The sequence below is a fragment of the Eptatretus burgeri genome, chromosome 17, assembly GCF_056783735.1.
Source record: "Eptatretus burgeri isolate ZD-2024b chromosome 17, Ebu_testis_v1, whole genome shotgun sequence".
NCBI classification, from domain to species: domain Eukaryota; kingdom Metazoa; phylum Chordata; class Myxini; order Myxiniformes; family Myxinidae; genus Eptatretus; species Eptatretus burgeri.
Window position 1 is genome coordinate 12101598 of NC_140977.1, and position 10479 is coordinate 12112076.

General features: G+C 41.5%; 1 protein-coding gene across 1 annotated transcript in view; it reads left to right on the forward strand.

Annotated features, from left to right (window-relative positions):
* The window catches only part of LOC147009327 (uncharacterized), a 254071-nt gene that overhangs the window by 69638 nt on the left and 173954 nt on the right, over nucleotides 1-10479 (forward strand). The gene's annotated exons all lie outside the window — the stretch shown is intronic.

Genomic DNA, 10479 nt, shown 5'->3' on the forward strand with positions numbered 1-10479 from the left:
AGAATGTTGTGTTTGGTTAAACACTCCCTGGCACTCACTGATGAACCTCTGAAAGTTTGACGAAGATCTGTTCAACCATCTCTGACAAAAATGGTCACACACACACACACACACATACACACACACACACACACACACACACACACACACACACACACACACACACACACACACACACACAGGCTCACACACATACAGAAGCACACACACACTCTCACACACACACACACACACACACACAGGCACACACACATACAGAAGCACACACACACTCTCACACACATACAAACACATACAGAAGCACACAAACAGACACACAGAGAAGCACACAGACAGATACACACACATACAGGCACACACACATAGGCACACACACACACATACAAAAGCACACACACGCAGACACACATACAAGCACATACAGAAGCACACACACACACACAGACACACATAGAAGCACACATGCAGACACACACACATGCAGACACACACACATACGGACACACATACAGACACACACACACACAACACACACACAGCCACACACACTCATCCACATAGACATAGACACACACACACTCATCTACATAGACACACAGACACACTCATACAGACACACACCCACACAGACACACACACACAACACACACACAGCCACACACAAACACACTCATCCACACAGACATACACACACAACACACGCACAGCCACACACACACAAACACACACACACACACACACATCCACATAGACACACACACAGACACACACACTCATCCACATAGACACACACACACAGACACACACACAAAACACACACTCATCCACACAGACACATACACACACACACAACACATGCACAGCCATACACACACACACACACACACACACACACACACACACAACACACGCACAGTCACACACACAACACACGCACAGTCACACACACACACACACACACACACACACACAACACACGCACAGCCACACACACACACTCATCCACATAGACATAGACACACACATACAGACACACACACACACTCATCCACATAGACATAGACACACACATACAGACACACACACAAACACACAGCCGAGCACTCGCCACGGGGAGGACAGAGGGATGGTGGAACAGAGGCCGCAATGGCACGGGGATGAGCTGTGCGATGAAGGAAGGGTTTGGAATGCGGAGCGTCACTGGGACTCGGTGGCCAGTCAATGGAGACTCGCGGTGAAGACGAGGTGAGACAGAGGGTCAGGAGACAAAGAACCATCCTCATGGAGAGGGGGAACAGACCCGACTTACAGTCATGGACTAAGTGAAAACACCGACACAGACGGAGGGAATGAAAACCGCGGATGATAACGGGAAGAAGGACAGAGGGGAACAGAAGGGTAAAGTGGAGAAGGAAGATGAGGATGATGAGGAACAGCAAAGACTGGAAGAAGAGCTGGCAAACTAAACAGTGGAGATAAGATTGACACCATTCGGGGAAAGACTACAACGATACAAAATAGAAAACAACCGACGGGCAAATATGCTGGTTAGGAAAACCAACAAAGTACTCAAGAGATTGGTACAAAAATCATCCCCATTAAAGGAACTCAGTACCGTGCGTTTTGCAGCGGCACTGCTCATGTAGAGAAAGAGTAACGGGAAAACAACATCGCCAGAAGAGGAAAACAGCCCATACAGACAGAGACCAGGCACCACCATGGAAACGGAAGCTCGAGACACAAAGGGCTAAACGCGGAGAATCCAAACAATAAAAAACAAATACAAAATTGTTAATAAAGATCCAGAGGTTATTTATTAATTTGTATGCAACCAGTGCTGCTTGGGGACATCATTTTCTGGGGGCGGGCTGTGATGTTGATGCAATGCCCCCATTATGAGCTCGCTGGTACTCATTTTGCTGACATCGGAAGGATGACAGACCTAGAGGAAATGGTTGCTGAAAGCAAACTCAAAACAGAAATTATCGCAAGAAAGATTTAAAAAATAAACTGTGATGAAGTCAACAAAGGGAGAAAACAAAACCGCATGTTTGAAAATAATGTGATGTTTGTGGGGTAGATGGAGGAATTTCTTTGGAAAGATAGGATCGTATGGAGTTGCTTGGCCCATGGACGTTTAGGAGACATCTCGATGTAATTAAGTAGGGAGACTCTGAGCTTAAGTGTTACATGTCATCACACTGGGAGTGGTGCGGTGTGAATTACATAGGGATTAAGGATAATGTCCCCCAGGATGTGATTGTCCCCCTGTGACTTATTCCTACGTTTTTGCATTTACAAGCCATGAAGGAGTTACATTTTTATACCAACGACAATGACACAAACAAGCAAAATGTGTTGACGGGGCAGAGGCCCCGCCTTCCCGGGTTTCGTGCGAGCAGGCCACGCTCCGGAGGAGGAGATTGGTTCGGCGTGACATCGAAGAAGAAGGGTTGGTTGTACAATAATCGTGAGAGTTTGGGAGCGCACGCACGTGGTTAGTGTGAAGAGGGGTTGAGTGCAGAGAAAGTGACGCACGCTGCCAAGAGACGAGAACATAGCTAGGAGATGGCGTGAAAGATCGGGGCATGACAAAATTACTTTCCTTTGATGCATTAAGAAGACGGCACGATTATTGTATTTGTGCTGAGGTGATTTTGGCTCGCATGGTGAAGCAAGACGCTGGCCTTTGGCTCTTGGTTGGGTCCTGAGGAATGGTCCCGAAGCCTCGTCAATGAAACCGAAAGGGACGGCAGCCATTTTGAAAAGCAGTGGGGCAGCGAGGACGATCGATGCACGAGAAAGCTGCACGGGGTCTCTGAGCCTTGGTGTTGAATCCCACGCACGAATTGCCTGACGTATATTCGTCCCGCTGCGAGAGAGCGGCTGAGCGCCAATTCTGGAGGGCGCGTTTGCACATGCACAATGAAGCGCCTCGATTCCACGTTCCATAAAGACCATCTCGAGACCAAGCTAAGTGCCAGAATAAAAGGAGGGATTTTTCTTTTATTATTCTGTTCTCTTGTCTGTATTTAAGTCTGCATGGAGGCACCTCAATTAGATCTAGATTTAGTTTACCTCACGTCTTTCTTTCATGATTATCATTTGAATTATTGTCATTGTACGTATTTGATTATTGTTATTAAATTATTATTTGTTCTATTTCATTTGCTTGTGTCCATGTATCTGTTGTGGGTTGAGTACAACCCATGTGCCTCCGTCCCTTTACCGCCGTGCCTTTTGCTTTCCCCTTCGCGTATTGATCTCTGAGAGTCTCGGCTGTAAACCATCAAGGGAGAACTGTTTAGCCATCCATCCAGGTGGGAGCGAAACCCCCCCTGGACACGACAACTGAAGTCAGGTAGTGGGATTTTCGAACCCTGATCGACAACTGGAGTTAGGAGTGTGGGATTCGAACTCTGAACAACATTTCACGTGGGACATGAAATTGTTGATTACTCTAATTGGTGTTGGGAGAAAAGAACGCTTGAAAATTCAAGGGAAATAAATATTTTTATTTTCTGAGGACACTAGACGCGTGCACAAAATGGTGGAAGAGCACGAAATGGCAATGATTGTACTAGAGAGTGACCGACTGGAAGGAAGCGAGCTGGGGGGAGTGTTGAGTGATGATGATAGGATAGGAGCCTCTCCCGTCCCAAGCGTCAGTCCCTCATCCCCCACAGTGGTGGAGGATGAGATGCAAGGAGTGGATGCGATGACTCTCCAGGTCACGTTAAAACAATTAATGAGTGAATCGAGGAGACAAAATGAACAAAGGGATGGAAAAATGATGAGACAAATGAAGGAACAAATGAATAAACAAAGGAATGAATTGAAAGAACTAATGAATAAATGAAGTGAACAAATTAAAAGAATAACAAACGAAATTTAAGAACAAACGAATATAATGAAGGACAAACTGGGTCTTCTTCAGAGTCTTCACATTGCATGGTGATGGCCCATCCTTATCTCCACTTTCCCATCAGTTAACTCTACTTCTAAGGTTCTTTGGATTTTCTTTTCTTTGAAAAATACTAGCATGGTTCGGCTCACTTCGCTCGCCTCTCTACAAGTCGTTGTAGAGATTGACGTCACAGATTTGCTGTGTTGGCATGATTTACACCAATCATAATACAAACATTTCTTTATTTGTAATATTAGTGATATTGTATTTATTTGAAATTTCATTTGTGATATAAGAATGTCCAAATGGTCAAAATGGACAAGGATCTAAACTGTCTAATCCGTTTGAATCGTGTAAGATTAGAGTATCAATTACCCCATCTCCTTTTTTCTAAATTGATGTCCGACACCCCTTTGTCTCTTAGGTTTATAGTATCCTCTACCAAGATACATACCTTCACCCTTGTAGTATGGGGAAAGGAACATCCCATCCCCTGTAATTATTTTATATTTTCCCAACTCGTGTTTCCTCACAATAAACATCGTATTTATTTACTGGAAAACTTCACGTAGGTGAATTCTGATGGATATAATTTCTCCATTAAAAGAAATCATACGATTATCTTGGTCGGTTATCCTAAAATTTACTCTATATATGGTTTTTCCTGACACAGGCAGATTAATCAGATTTTTGGGTTCCACATTGAATTTATAACCAATTGGGGTTGAGTATGTGCTGAATGAAAATATTGTATTTGTTCTTATTCCATCATTATAAGCACCATCAATCAAATCAGAGTGAATTAATACCGAATTTATGCCTGAGGATATTTGAATGACATTATCACTGTAAAACGTCCCATTAGTTTTAATCTTTTTTGAGGAGAAACCCAATAACTCTCTAAATGAATTATCAATTGTGAAATCAACCTTGAAGTTATTTTTAAGTTTGATCGTTGATTTTGAAGTATGTTTTTGAATATTTGTAACAATATTTGTTAGTTCATCGCCCTGTTCTTTCATAAGGCGAGCAATTTCGGAAGATATTTGAGAAATCCCATATGCTCCACGTGAAACTTTTATCGTTTTGTGTCCACTTCCCGGATTATAACTAAACTTGTCATTTTTCTCGGTGATATTAAACAAGGTATTATAAGTTTCCATGAACAATAAAGATGCCTCAAATTATTTTGTTGCATCAAGTTGTAGTGGATATGGAAATGAAGATGTGTGGTCGCTTGTTGTGAAATTAAATCTAAGCATTGTGCTTCTCATCTTATTTAATATGGGATAAAATGTCTTTGTGTTGACATTTATTTATTATTTACATGTTCATCAACTGGTCTAAAATGGCTGATGCTTCATTTAAACAATTGTTATTTCCAGCCTTCTTATTACCCAACAGCAATAACAGTCTATTAACTAATTGTGATGGGTCATTTGGAAGAAAACTAACACCTGAACCAAGGCTACTTAAAGCCTGAATAATGTGTTTCCCCTTCTCATTCTTCCTACTTTTACCAAGTAGGAAGACTAACCCTATAATTAAGAGAGTCCAGCAGATCAATATACACTCTATCAACCTTATTTTTCATATGCAATGGTTTATCAAAATACTTTGATTCACCCCTCACAGTTGAACCTTGTTTTCCATCTTTTGTTAGAAGAATCATTAATCTCAGAATTAGTTTAACCGGAGGTTGAGCAGAACTCAAGAACCTTAATTCATCATTATATATCAATCCCTTTTCTTGAACAAGATGAAATATTGCTGGTTGTTCTTTTGGAATGAGTCCTGCTTTGGTTTTTGAATCCGCTGAATATTCATTGTTTTGAAGAGCCTTCACAATATAATCAGGGGGTTGATTAAATCTCTTCCAGTTGTTGAAATAATCCATCATCATATTCTAATTCCCCTACATGCTCTAATTCGTCCTCCATCATTTGACTGAAATATTTTAACATTTGAAGTTTTTTCGGAGTATATTCTATTGTGGGAACTGTGGAAGCATCTATAATTTTTTCTTGGGAAGTTTTTAAAAGTGGTTAAAAAAATTTCTCTTGTTTTCTTTCAAATGCTTCTTCACCCATTAGTTTTTGTCTGCATTTCTTCTTTATGTCTTCCTGTTGTTTTACAACTTTTGAAACTAACTCTTGATGCTCCTTAAATCTTCTTTCTCTTTCTATCGCATCCATTTATTTATTGGAAAATATCATTCACTGAATTATAAAGGTCAACAGGGAAATTTTCCTTTTCTTCATCATTAAAGTAGATGTGTTCAAATAAATCCTTTTCTTTAAATATTTCATCAAATTCCTTTTTAACATTAATACGAGTTGTAATTTCTTCTTCACTAACACTTGTATCTCTGCTTTTCATACATTTGCGTTGAGTTTCTTTATCAACATCAAAACCGAATGATAAAATCTTAACCCCATTTCCACTCAGATGTTTAATAATTTGTCTCATTCCTTCTGGATTCGTATCTAATATCCCAAGACCACCAGATTTTAGTTTCTTTTACTCACTCTTACAATGTGAATATTTTGTTGTACCAAGAGAAACCTCCTCAAATATTTTGCCTTCATTCCTCAATCGCATGTGTTCCTCTTATGAAATATAGTAATAATCTTCACCTTCTACTTCTCTAGGTCTTATTGCTCTCGTTGTTGTTAATACAATATGAACTACATGGTGCTTTCAAAGCAAATTTACCATATTCTCATTTGTACGATACAAGAATCTTGATTTATGAAACTTTTTTCCAGAAGCAGATTTACCCACAAGATTTATAATAATAGATGTCATTTATATATGTAATTATTTATAAAATAAAAAATATATCTTTTAATATCCCATCTTGTTTCACAACAATATATTGTTGTGGTTGAGGAAATTCGCAAACCACCATTCAGGTCCTGTAGGTGAGGTATCTCTGTAAGTACATGTGTAGTTAGCCCCAAACCTGTTGTTTAGAGGGAATAAATGTGATTCATTCGGGCTGCGACCCTTTAAGATAGCCGTTTTTCTGTTCTATCTTTATTTTGAACCAACCACGTCTCAACCTCCATCACACAACAGCCACCAACCGCAACGCCGCTTCACAACAACAACAACGCCAACAGCCACGACCTTCACCTTCACAACTCGCTCTCGCAAACATCGCATCACCACCATTCCAAGCGTCGCCATGGCCATAAACCACCACAATAAACCCTCCACCACCTTCACCTCTCCTCCTTCTGCCGCCATTCCCGCACCGCTTGTGGGCACCGAGCGTCAGGCTGTCCTGGCCTCGTACAGGGCGCGCGCTGAGCCGCGGGTACAAAGAGCGGCCTTTCCGAGGGGAAGTCAGATCAGGAATGATACACGCCCACTTCTGTTCCGTCCTATCAGCGAGCGCGGGGCGATTTGGCCCCGCCTCCAGGCGCGTCGGAGTAGAATCGATATATGCAAATTTGAGGATCAGGGGAGGTTCACGCCCACTTTTCCTCCGTCCAATGGGCGAGCGTGGCTCTGCCCCCGAGCTCATCCTGATCCGGAAATTTGCATATGGGTTCTCCTGCCGTACTATAAAGCGCTGAGCGCGGGGCGAATTCAGTCAGTTTTTGGGTCGGAAGCAGTTCGAGGTGGTTGCAGTTTTTGGGCTCGGGTGAGTTGGAGAGGTGTGGCGGCGGCGAAGTGTGGCAGCGGCAGAGTGTGGCAGCAGCAGTCAAGACGGGTCTGGAGGAGAGTCGGAGTCTGTCGGGGTTCGGAGTCTGTTGGGGAGCTGCAGAGAGGGGAAGCCGGGAGCGCGGTCGAGGTCGCAGTGGAGTCGCTCGTCGCGGGACCCAAGCAAGCCAGCTATCCTCTTTCCCCAGAGCATCAATAATTCCCCCCTTTTTCCCCCCGCGCTGAGATAGTGCGGAAAGGGGGCCCCGTTCCCACCCCATTCCAAGCAGTGCCAACGAAACCCGCGGAGGAGCGCGGAGTCGGGGCACCGCCGCGACATTTGCGGCTCATCACAAGACGGGTAGGCTCCGCCTGGTCTCGCGCCCACAGACCACGTCTGCCCCCTTGTCGTTGAGGGTGGCCCTTTTCTTTTGCTTTTGAGTATATGTGTTGTCGGCGCCGTCTGTAAAGTAAAACTGTGTAAGTGTTGCCGTGTGCTCGCGTAGTCGGTAGTATCTCTGCATTGTTGAGTTTCTTTTGCATTTGCTTTTGGTGCATAATTGTTGTAATTGTATATGTGTGCTTTCCGTGTGCCGCGGAATAAATGTGCCTTATGTTGAACTGTTTTTCCCGTTTCGCTTCGTCTTTTCTTTAATTGAATCTCCATCTTACTTCACGTAAAGGGTTGGTAGTGGTCTAAATATGCCCGATAATTAATCGGAACCGTCGAGGTTGACGATAACACCGCTCGGTTATCCCGATAGTACGGAACGGGTCGCTTAAAGTGGCCCGTGTCCGAAGTCGACCTGCGGCGAGGTGCGATCGCCCGGTCTACCCTCCGTGTGGGTACTTAGGTAGGTTGAATTTGGCGAACAACCCTATCCCACGCGGGGGGCCGATTGGCACGATCGTGGTGAGGCCGAAAGGCCCACCCGTGACTAGTTTCCGGCGTTAGTCCGAGAGGGTCACGACGGAATTGTCCGTCCGGTGGGCGACGTGCCGCGATTCGAGTTACGTGGCCGCTCGCACGCCGGCGGGCGCGAATTCGCAACAATATTTATATTTTTCAGTCGTGTGCTTCATATAATCCCCAAATTCCTTTTTACTACATAATTTAGAACAATTATGTCTCCAAAAATTGTTTGTATCCATTGAATTTAACTTGAATAAAATAGAAGTATTAGCGTTGTTTCTTATTGAGCGACGAGGTAGTTGAAAGTCTGATTGACGAAGATAAATACAATTACAAGAAGAATGTCTCCCTCTTGTGTAGCAGCTATCCATTACCGTTTGTTTTCTCTCATTAACACAATCATCAAAGATAACGAGGTTCTTCTTTGATTTCTCCAAATCTTGTGGAAAAGGTATATCATCCGTATTATCACGAAGAATACAAGTTATCGGCTTTGATTTCTTTTTATACTCTGTGTATCACAAAATAGTTTTATTATATCTTCAATGTTGTAATCATTTAGTTTGTTTTGAAGTTTAAATAAACCGATTATATCTTCTTTTTGAGATAATGTGTCATTGTTATATATGGATACACATAGTTTTATATTAGAAATTAAGACAAGTGATGTATATGAGGATATGATTGATAATATTGTTATATATGATGCAAGTAATTATAAGTCAGGTGATGTGTTGTTTTCATCAAAGAATAAAAAGGTTATTGGTAAGTTTAAAGATGAAATAGGTAGGAAGGTGATGAGTGAATTTATAGGATTGAGATCAAAGTCTTATGCTTTCACGTATATTGATAATAATGACATTGAAAGGTGTGATAAGAAGCTAAAGGGAATAAAGAAAAATATAATCAAGGAAACAATAAACTTAAAACATTATTACAACTGTTTAACCTTAAAGAAGGAAGAGTTCAGAAAAATGAATACAATAAGAAGTTATAAACATCAATTATATTTGATTTATAAATGGATCAAACTCCCTTTTCACTTTCAGAGCACGTTACCCGTTGAAAGAGATATGAGGCACACAGTGAGCGAGGGCAAACACCTATCCCGTATTTTAATCGCATTGACTTGAAATTTGAAGACGATTTGCATTTCAGGTCACTGAATTCAACCACCAATTGTTTTTGAGGTCAACATAGGCCAAACGGTAAACATAGACCGAATTTCTAAAATTGTCAATTTTCATCTGATTGTTGAAGAGGATTTGCATTTCAGGTCACTGAATTCAACCACCAATTGTTTTTGAGGTCAACATAGGCCAAAAGGTAAACATAGACCGAATTTCTAAAATTGTCAATTTTCATCTGATTGACTTGAACTTTGAAAAGGATTTATATTTCAGGACACTGAATTCAACCAGCCAATTATTTTTGAGGTCAACATCGACCAAAAGGTCAACATAGGCCAAAAGGTAAACATAGACCGAATTTCTAAAATTGTCAATTTTCATCTGATTGACTTGAACTTTGAAAAGGATTTATATTTCAGGACACTGAATTCAACCAGCCAATTATTTTTGAGGTCAACATCGACCAAAAGGTCAACATAGGCCAAAGGTCAACAACTAAGGTGGTATTCCTAAATTCCTCAATTTTCATCTGATTAATTTGAAAATTGAAGAGGAGTTGCATATTTCGTGATTTAATTCAACCACCAATTATTTTTGAGGTCAAATTTGTTTTATGGATTTTGCAAGTATCATGCTCTGCATGATGTCTTCTTCTTGTTTAATTGCTTGTTTGTCCGCACAGAATGTAAGTATGATTTTTCTCTGAAACCGCTTGTCTTATTGACACAAAATTATCACCATAAAAGTGACTACTTAAGTAGAATATTTTAATGAAATTTATGATGTCATAGGTCACGTGGTGTGGCAGCCATGTTGGAAAAAAGGGAAAAATTTGGACCTCTGTATCTTTGAAACTGCACCACAGAAAAAAAATTAAA